We start from the raw sequence: 11,106 nt of genomic DNA on the forward strand, positions 1-11,106 counted from the left end.
GTTTTTCTCTTCTCTCTCAGACCAGATAGACAATTAAGAAAGAAAACACCCTCACAGACAGTGGACATTTATAATCAACGATGTGCATTTGGATCTGAATTGTATCTCTGCTCCTCGGTGCAGGCACAGAACTGGGGAGCCCAGGGAAGGCTATGTAGAGTTGCTCCTACCAGTGCCTTCTTGAAGTGCCATTCCTCCTAATTTGAATGATCTCTATAGAAATCTCCCCCCTTTCCTTTTTCATCTACTTTTATTCATGACAATGTTTTCCACTCTTATCTTGAACTGTCTTGGGTTAGATAGACATTTTAGGAAATACTTGATTCCTTAACAGTCACAAGATGGGGGTGAGTTATATTTGTTAAAATTATAATCTACAGGGGGCTAGAGAGATGGCCTAGTGGTTGAGAGCACTGGCTGTTCTTACAGAGGACCCGTGTTCAATTCCCAACACCCACATGGCAGCTCACAACTGTCTCTAACTCCAGATCCAGGAGATATAATACCCTCATGCACATAAAATGAACTTAAATAAATTATAAAAAAGTTAAAATTGCAAGATTATAATTGGTACTGGGCTTTTCAGGGGTTACTGTGAAGATACAATTTTAGAAGTTATGAGTTCTTATTGGTATTCCTAATCCATTTATGTAAATTATGAGAATTTAAATAAAAACAGATTTTTCACTTAACAATATTTTAATTTTATATTTGTACTCCTTATGCTGAAAATCCTTAACTTTTAGTGTCGCTGATATTATGAAATATCTGGGTTTGGGGACATATATGTCATAAATAATTATATATGATTAATGATTATATATTAGGATATTATTGCATTTAGAAACATTACATGTTAAATAGTTATGCCATGGTGAACACACCTGGGCATCATAGGAACCTGGAAAGAAAGATAATGAAGATTGAGAAACAAAACTCAGAATTCACTTTGAGAATGAATGATTCTTATTTTTCTCGTTGCTGTTGAAATGTTGTATAGCTAGCACCTGAAGATTGCAAGCAGGGTTTGAGAAACAGGCTTTTTGACTGCATTATCTAAATTCTTTCTTTTGCATTTCCTTGCCCTTGGCTTCTTTTGCCCCAGTGGACATTCCTCCTAGGCTTTATCTTGTGCCTGAAGTTTGTCAGTCAGGTGATCACGTCTTGGTTAGGGTTCATACTTGAGAAAGGAACTACAGACCATCTGGACCTTTCACAACTATATACAATGTATAATAGAAATGTGTGTTATATACTTGTAGGTTCTGTGCATTCAACACAATTATATATAATGTGTAATAGAAATGTGTGTTATATACTTTTAGGTTCTGTATATTAGGATTAGGTAAAAAGTGTATGATTAGTAGTTTTAAGTGGTTAATAGAATTATTAGCCAACTTACAAATTGTAGCTTAATTTGTTTATGTTTTGTTTTGCTTTTGAGACAGGGTTTCAGAGTGTAGCTCTTGTTGACCTGGAACTCACTATGTAGATAACATCGGACTTGAACTCACAGATATATGCCTCTCAAGTCTAGAATGAAAGCCATGTACCTTCACACCCAGCTATGTGATTATGGTTCTTCTGTCCTCGGGAAAAGTCCCACTTAAGGGCTGGGCCTGTAGCTCAGTGGTAGAATGCTTACCTAGGATGTACAATGCCCTAATTTCAACCCTCAGTACAAGAAGAAAAGAGTAAAAGAGAAAGAAAAAAAGAATGTTTCACTCTGTATGGATAGGCAAAGATTTATTTTTATCTTTATTATGTGTATGTATATGTTGCATGTGTGCAGGTGTTCAAGAAGACCATAAGAGGGCATCACATCCCCTGAAGCTGTGGTTATAGGTAGCTGTGAGTGGCTTGATTTACTGGAAATTGAACTCTAGTTCAATTTCAGTTAATTTCAATTAAAAGCATCACATGCACTTAACTGCTGAGCAATTGCTCCAGCCTCACTATTTCTTCCTTTACTTTGCTTGCTACACATAGAGCAAATTCATACATTCAAAACCAAAAGCACAGCCATCACAGATCATTTGTCAGACAGTGCAGAGTACTTCTGTATGAAATAGAGTTGCAGGTGTGTGTATTTGATGTAATGAGAGGATGGATGGGAAAATTGGAGGAGGGAGGAAGAGAAGAAGTATTGGGGTGTATAATGGGACTTACAGACAATCAAATGTGGAGTATGGCTTTCCTCTTTTATCCTGTCCCTCCCACCAAGAGAACTCTCTGTACTGTTTTGTCATTGTGATGCAAACCTGGGACTCTCTGGAATGCAGCCTCATCTAGCTGTTCCCTATAGCAGTTTAGCCCGGAGGGTTCCTCAACTATGAGAGAACTGATGGTTCCAAGGATACTAAATGCTGATGACTGAACTCATGCTATGGATATGTGGATACTATGATCTTTTCTTCTGCTTGTTTGTGTGCCAGTTTCTCTCTGAGACAGGTTTCATGTATCCCAGCCTGGCTCAAACTCACTATGGAGTCAAGGCTGGACTTGAACTCCTGATCTCCCTACCTCTACATCTAGGGCACTGAGATTACACGTGTGCATCACCATACCCAATTTATATGATACTGGGAATGGAACTCAGAGACTCATATATACAAGACAAGAACTCTGTCAACTAAACCACATCCCCTCAGCCCTTCAGTGCATTGTTCTCTATTTTTACCTGCGTGGGATGGAGAATCTCTGTTTTTGCTGTCTGGAGGAGAATTTTGCTTTTTTAACCAAAAGTTGAGAAAATCAGAGATGTACGTAAGAGAACAGGACTCCGTGACAGTATAGATGATATTCCGTTTCTGCATCTTGTTCATCACATCAATATAAAACATTCTAGATTCAGACTTTCACGGAAATGTCAAGCATCACCCTATCATCCTTCTACAGAATAAGTAAGCATGGGAAGGAAAGGGGAGGGGAGTGAGGAACAGTTTTTCTTCAGAACTTCCAGTTTCGGGCTGGAGAGATGGCTCAGCGGTTAACAGCCCTGACTGCCCTTCCAGAGGACCCGGGGTTCAATTCCCAGCAACCACATACAGCTCACAACTGTCTGAAAATGCAGTTCCTGGGGATCTGACACCTTCACACCAATGCACATAAAATAAAGTTTAATAAACCATAAAAAATCTTTAAAAAAAGTTTTAAAAAAACTTCTAGTTTCTATGTACATTGTAGGTGACTCCTAGAATGCTCAAGTTTCAGGGTTCAAAGCTCCACATGAAAAGTATAAAAAAGTAAAAGGTTAAAGCCTGGCTTTCAGCCTCCTTCCTACTTTCCTACCTCCCTTCCTTTTTCTCTTCCTTTTTTTCAGTCTTTATCACAGGAAAGGAGCAATGGATAAAAGCCAGTCGAGCTCGAGTATCAAAATAAGTCAGTCTTCGAGTTTTCTCCAGGAAAAGGGCACTAACCACCATGACCCCCCAACACACACCGCAAATAAAAAATAGAGAAAAAACACAAACCTTCATTAGTTTGATGGAAGAAACCCAGTATATCAATGACTAATAATATCTCTGAAAAAAAAGTATTCATGTAACAGTACTACCCATGAATAATAATAATCTGTGACTTGCTTAGTGAGATGACAATGAGGATGGGTTATAGCCCTTTACCCTTTAATTCTCTTTATCTGTCAGAGGAAATCGATTACAAAAGAACAACGTTGGAAGGTAAAGACCATAGCTGAGGAATGTAGCTCAGCTGCTAGTGTGCTTACCTAACATACATGAGCCCCTAGTTAGCTTTCTGTTGCTGATAAACCCCTCCAGCCAAAACTAATATGGGGAAGAAAGGTTTTATTATTTGCCTTGCAGGTTATAGTCCACTACTGAGGGAAACCAAGGCAGGAGCTTGAATCAGAAAGCATGGAGGAGTGCTGCTTATTGGCTTATTTCTGCTTGCTTGATACCTTTCTTATACAGCTCATGACCAACTGCACACTGATGGCTCTGTTCACAGTGGACTGGGTCCTTGCAAATCAATCAAGTCTCACTTGCCAGATATATCTAGGTTTTTGTCAAGTTCACAAAAACTAACTATGAGACCTCAGCACCATATAAAATTGAATGTGGTGTTGTACACTTTTAATCCCAGAGAGACATGGGATCAGAAGTTAAAGTTTATCCTTGGCTGCATGCTCAAAAGGCAGTCTGGCCTACATGAGAACCTGTAGTGGGGTTGGGGTAGAAAGAGAATATCCTGAATGTTCAGCTTGAACTTTCCAGGGGTAACATATCATTTTTTTCTTCTGTGGAGCCCCACATCCACAGTGTCTGAGGATATTATTTGCTTTTTTTCTTTTTTAGTTTTATTCCTAGATACTTTATTTTATTTATTTTATTAACATTTTTTCCATTTATTTTACTTACCAACCACAGTTTCTCCTCCCTCCTTTCTCTCTATTCCTTCTCCCCCACCACTCCCACCTCCTATGCCCCTCCCCATCCACTCCTCCTCTATCTCCTTCCAGAAAGGCACAGGCCTCCCATGGGTTTGAACAAAGCATGGTACTTCTGGTTGGGGTAGGACCAAGCTCCTTCCCATGCATCAAGGCTGTGCAAAGTAATCCTGCAAGGGGAACAGGTTCCCCAAAGCCAACTAAGCACCAGGGATATGTTCTGATCTCACTGCTAGGAGCCTTACAAACAGACCAAGCTACACAACTATTACACACATGCAGAGGGCTTAGGTCCATCCCATGTATGCTCCCTAACTGTTGGTCTAGAATCCATGTGCTTCCAAGAGCTCAGGTCAGATGTCTGTGGGTTCCTTTGTCATGACCTTGACACCCCACCCCCAGCTCATACAATCCCTTTTCCCTTTCTTCAAGAAAACCCTGGAGCTAGGCCCAGTGCTTGGCTGTGGAGCTCTGCAACTTCCTCCATCAGTTACTGGGTAAAGACTTTGACCTTCTGGTTAAAGTCAGTTCAGGCACCCACTCCTCTATTGCAAGAAGTCTTAGTTGGGGTCATCCTTGTGGATTCTTGGGAGCTTCCCTGGTACCAGTTTTCTTCCTAACCCCCAAATGACCCCCCCACCATGTATCCTTACTCTCCTCCTCAGTCCCACCCCCAACCTGCCTCCTCCACCCAGGCCTCCCAATTCCCTCAAATTTTCACTCCCCACCCTCCAACCCCAACCCCAGTTTACCCAGGAGATCTCTTCTTTTTCCCCTTTCCAGGAAAATCCATGCATCCCTCTCTGGGCCCTCCTTGTTATCTAGCCTCTCTGGGGCTGTGGATTGTAGATTGGTTATCCTGTACTTTATTTAATAGAGGATGTCATTTTCTACAGCTGTCCTCAAAATGCCTCTGGGTGGTCCCTGGCTGGACTCAGATTAGTATACTATTCAACCTTCATCAGAGAAGTTTCTTATTGCAGTAGATGGCAATTAAAGCAGAAACCCATGACTGGACAGTGTGCAGAAAGTGAGAGGTTTTGGAGCACTCAGTTCTCAGTGGGATGTCTTTACTAAATGCTTCTCATCAAGGCTCAGGGACCTATGTGAAAAAGGAACCAGAAAAGGCAGAAAGGTTGTAAGAGCCATAGGAAACTGTTTCTAAGGAAACAGTATCTTCCAGACACAACAGGGTTGATGCACATATGAACCCACAGAGACTGTGACAGTATACACAAAACCTTCATAGGTTCAAACCATACGAAGGCTTGGTTTGGCATTTTTTGTCTTAACTGTTTTTTATTTTTATTTTTGTTTTGTTTTGAGAGGGGTGGTGATATTCATTGTCAGAGAACTTATAGCAAGTCTACTGTGTCTATTTTTATATTCGTGTAAAATTGATAATAATTGTTTAAAAATTTTAATAACAAGGTCCAAATGAGGAGCAGAAGGAGGGAGAACATGAAAAAGGAAGTCAGGACCGTGAGGGGTGCGTTCACCCACTGATACAAGGGGACTAATCGAATGAGAGCTCACCAAGGCCAGCTGGACTGGGACTGAACGAGCATGTGATCAAACCAGATTCTCTGAATGTGGCTGGCATGGGGGCTGACTGAGAAGCCATTGACAATAGCACTGGGTCTTGTTTTGTCTGCACGTATTGGCTTTTTGGGATCCTGGTCTGTTTGGATGCTCACCTTCCTAGACCTGAAGGGAGGGGGGAGGAACTTGGACTTCCCACAGGCAGGAAACCCTGACTGCTCTTGGGACTGGAGAGGGAGGAGGAGAAGGAGTGGGGGGCGGGGAGCCGGAGGGTATTGGGAGGAGGGAAGGAAATGTAAATTTTATAAATAAATAAATAAGTAAATTTTAAAAAAAAGAAAAAAAATTTAATAAACATTTTTTTTTTAAAAAAAAAAAGGGAAGAATGTATTCAGACTAAGTCAAAATCTGGGACAGTTCTCCAGTTATGTAGTTATTAGCCCACAAGAGTTTGGAATGATAGCAGTGTGCTGTGTGTCTCAGCAATCAGCAGATGGTAGGAGATGCAGGAAGAGCAGTGCTGGTTGTGAAGATTTGTTGATGGGTACATGGTGTTAATTCCCTAGACCATAGGCCATTCTTGTGCCATGTCTCCTGTCCTACACAGTTACAGATACTATGTGTCAGAGAATACTGTGTAATGAAATTTAGGAACAGTAAGTCACTATGCATTTGAGAGACCTTGTGTAGCAATTTCCTCTGAGTTGAAACATTTTCTCAGTAAAGGACTTGGGAAACTCTTGAGACTTGGGAAGTAAACAAACTTGACAAGGGTTACTGCTGCCCCTCCTCAGGGTTAGAGAAGCATTAAATAGTTGCTGGAGGAAGTTGACTCTGACCAGAACAACTCAGGTCAGACAATCTGACCTGCAGAGCTGCCTATAAAAACCAGACAGGAAGTAGAGGTGATGCAATGAGAACAGGAGAATTCTGGGAAGCTGGAAGCTTCCTCTGCCACTCCTGCCCAGATCACCAAAGCAGCAGGATGTGAGATGCCCCACTGAAAAAGGTACTGAGCCACATGGCTAACATAGATCAGAAAAATGGGTTAATCAAGATGTGAGAGTTAGCCAGTAAGAAGCCTGACCTAATGGGCCAATCAGTGTTATAACTTACAGAGATCTGTGTGTGATTTTTCTCTGGGACTAAGCAGCTGGGGGGCTGGGCAGGACAGAAAAACACAAGCAAGCAGGCCTGGCCCTTCATGTTACATAATTTAACCTATTTCTATTCATCTGTGTATCACCATGAGGCTGTGGATTACCAGGTAGAGTTCCAGTATCTGTCTCTGGCCGGGCTACTGGCTTCACACTGACTCTGCCTTCTTTCTCCCAGCATTCACTTTAGTTTTCCCCACCTAGCTCTGTTTGGCCTTGCTCTGCTATAGCCTCAAAACAGTTTCTTTATTAGCCAATAGTATTCACAGCATACAGAGGGGAATCCCACATCAGATAAGGAGTATATTTAGCATCTCCTCAGGAAAATTCCTACACAATAGACCTCCTGGAATAGGTATGGACCATTGAACTGTCCTGTTCCCTTAGGAAAATAAACAGGCATGGTTGTGGGAAATGTATGTAGAGCACTTGAAAGAAATAAGGTGGGATAGCATGGGCTGGTTAGGAGTACCACAGCTCATGGATCATCTTCTCAGGGAAACACAGACCAAGGCTGAAGTTTCCATGCAGAGGTTCACCTGGAAAACCTGTGGTCCTTCCTGAGATGGAATTAAGGAAATGGATTTAGACAGAGGAAACTCATACCACTGTGTCATTAGAACCAAGACTTATGATGAACCTCCACAGCATTTGGACTCAAAGGAAGATGGGCATGTTGGTTATGGAGAAGAGTGGATCTCACAGTTGCATCATGGTACCCACTGCACTTGATGTCTTCTGTGGGCCTATTGGGAGTATGAGAGCCACTAGACTATCCATAGGAGAATTTTGAAGACAGTCTCATGGATCATCTTAGGAGCTACCTATGCTATTTTAGGAGGGCTTAGGCTTGGAACTCAAGATTTCAGGTACACATGAGAAGATACAAAGCCAGTGTAGTGTTTCTTTAGAAGATACAGAACCTGTCCCCCACAGAACGATCATGTGGTCTCCTCTTTTCCCTCTCCAGTGATTGGTCTGGTTCTCCTTTTCCCCTCTCCATGTTTTCCCAGGGGCCACTTGGGAACGCTGGCATTCATTAATGAAAGACCCTAGAATTTCTAAAGCCACGAGGGAAGTCCCCAGACTCAATAATCCAGGCCAGCAGATGCAACAGCAAGAGGTTTATTTCGGTAGCGCTATCGGGTGACTCAGGGCTCCAGGGGGAGACTGAGCACACCGAGTAAAATTTCAGCAAGCTTATATAGGCAAAATTAATTACGTAATCAGCAGTTTTCAGAGCATAAAGATCACTAGTTATTTTAAACAGATCAGACAGTGACAATGGACAATGTTGTTTGTTCATGCTATTTCCTAGATGTTTCATTTTGGCCCTGAGATTTCCCATTAACGTTCTATGTTTGGCACATGTGCCAACCATAGATATTCTGTTCTCCTAAGCAAACGGGATGTTCTCATGAGAACAGGCCAGCTTCAGGTCCTGGGGGTCTCGAACTTCAGGTACTGGGGGTCTCAAGGGTCTTGCAACAAAACAGGATGTTCTCATGAGAGCAGCTGCCTACAGGTCCTGATAGTCTTTCAAGCAAACAAGATGTTCTCATGGGAGCTGCAGGTTCTGGGGGGGGGGGGATCCTGAGGGTCTTTCAATTAAACCTGGGCCTTTTCTTTTTTTTTAATTTTTATTTACTTATTTATTAAAAATTTCCACCTCCTCCCATTTCCCTCTTTCTTCCTCCCCTCTCCCTCCCTCTCCAGCCTAAGAGCAGTCAGGGTCCCCTGCCCTGTGGGAAGTCCAAGGTCCCCCCTTCCCCCATCCAGGTTTAGGAAGGTGAGCATCCAAACAGACTAGGTTCCCACAAAGCCAGTCCATGCAGTAGAATCAAAACCCAGTGCCATTGTCCTTGGCTTCTCAGTCAGCCCTCATTGTCAGCCACATTCAGAGAATCTGCTTTGATCACATGCTCCTTCAGTCCCAGTTCAGCTGGCCTTGGTGAACTCCCATTAGATCAGTCCCATTGTCTCTGTGGGTGGACGCACCCCCCCCCCACTTTGGTCCTGACTTCCTTGCTCATGTTCTCCCTCCTTCTGCTCCTCATTTGGACCTTGGGAGCTCTGTCCAGTGCTCCAATGTGGGTTTCTGTTTCTATCTCCATCCATTGTCGGATGAAGGTTCTATGGTGATATGCAAGATATTCATCAGTGTGGCTATGGGATAATGAACCTGGGCCTTTTCTAATTCAGTCTGATTTGGTCTAATTTAGATTATTGTGTCAGCGGAGAGGTTTGTCAGTCCAGAAAAACTTAACAGTTCTGACTTCTCATTCTTCCTGACTCATGCCCCTCTTACCCAATGAAGGAAAGATAGGAAGGGAGGGAGGATTGACTTTCTTTATACATTTGAAATTATGTGTTTGAATAAGTCAACATCATGACCCCACACATAGAGGAGATATTATATAATTATCTTACTGTGTATATTTTTGATGTAGAATTTTTTTGATGTATATTTTTGTGTATATTTATGATGAGAACAGTTCTGATCATAAATTGCTGGTGACTTGCTTCATCACGGGGTGGGGGTGGTTTGGGGGTTCATGTGCCAAAGAGAATGTCTGGAGTTGGTCAGCATCAGGGTTGGGGGAATAATGTAGAATTGCCGGGGGAGGGGGAGTGGGAGTCTGCAGGGGAAGAAGAGGAAATGGACTTGATCTATGGGTGAATCAGGATGGCTGACAACATCGTTTGATTGAAAAAAAGGATGCAGCTTTTATACTCTATATTTGCACAAAGGAGTAAAGGCGAGAAAAGAGAGTGTGTGAACAGGGGTGTGACTTGAGGTCAGGATTGAAGAGTCCCGCATTTGCCTTGACAATAGGGAACTAGTCATATGTAAATGAAAGGGCCACAAATTCCTTTTGACAGAGATTAGGAGAATGACTGCTTTAGCAAGAGAGACCCTTCCTCAAACCCCCAAGGAATGGAGACATTTATCCAAATGCCAGACTTTGGGGAAAACGGATTTCTTCTGGGGAGCAGACAGTAAGTATACTACAATTTCTTAGTCTTACTCTATAGGCCTGTTACTCTCATAATGCTCCAGAAAGGAAAGGTCCTGATGTCTTATCCTTTTCCCATTATACTGTACCATTCTGATTTCCCTATATTTATTAACTGAGCTCCTGCTCTTAATGGCCTCAGGCTCTGGATCTGAATTATAGGCATTTCATCCTTGGGATCAGGTTTGTCTAGAAATTCTCTAACTTTCCTGTTCTTGGAGTAGTGGAAGAGCAAAAATGGGATTCCTGGTTTCATGGTGGCAAGATTTTTTTTCCTAAAAAATTATCTTTTTTTTAGAGAGAGGCTACCATATATGTATACATTTTTATCCTTTACCAAAGCTTGCACAAAAATTCCCAAAATAAAAGGCATTAATATTAAGAATCATTAAAAAATGAAATTAAAAAGGTGCTTGTTATTCCTTTGGGACACTTTAAGAACTAACCACGCCCACCCCAGCTACTTCTGACCTCGTTGCCATCTTGGCTCCTCTCTTTCCTGTCCGTCTCTTACCGTGTGTACACGTGTTTTCCCTCTCTCTATGTTTGTCTATGTCTACCTTTCTTTAAGTAATAAATGTTTAGCTTTATGTATAGTCTTATGTCCATTTACTCTACCGTCCACCGCATCCAGCCGCCTGACTCTGCCGCTCGCCCGGGGACCCTGACTCCCCCGGCCGCATGGCGCTGCCACCCTGGAGATCTTGCGGGAACCCGCAGCCACTAGCAGCTGCTCCGCGAGCTGCCCGGGACATCCCATCATCATATTATTTTTAAAAAGAACAATATTTGGTGCCGCGGACTCGAGAGATTCACCCGCCAAGGGCCAGGGTTCCAGCTTCACCTTTCGTCCGGAACTCTGACCACCAACTTCTGGGATTGAATAGGGACCAAGGACTTCTCAACATGGCCAACTGCCTGGACTCATTCCTACAAACAACACCGGCTTCTAATTGTAAGTTTCCTCACTCCAGCCAACTTA

Source organism: Myodes glareolus, chromosome 1 (assembly GCF_982192425.1).
Source record: "Myodes glareolus chromosome 1, mMyoGla1.1, whole genome shotgun sequence".
Taxonomy (NCBI): Eukaryota; Metazoa; Chordata; class Mammalia; order Rodentia; family Cricetidae; genus Myodes; species Myodes glareolus.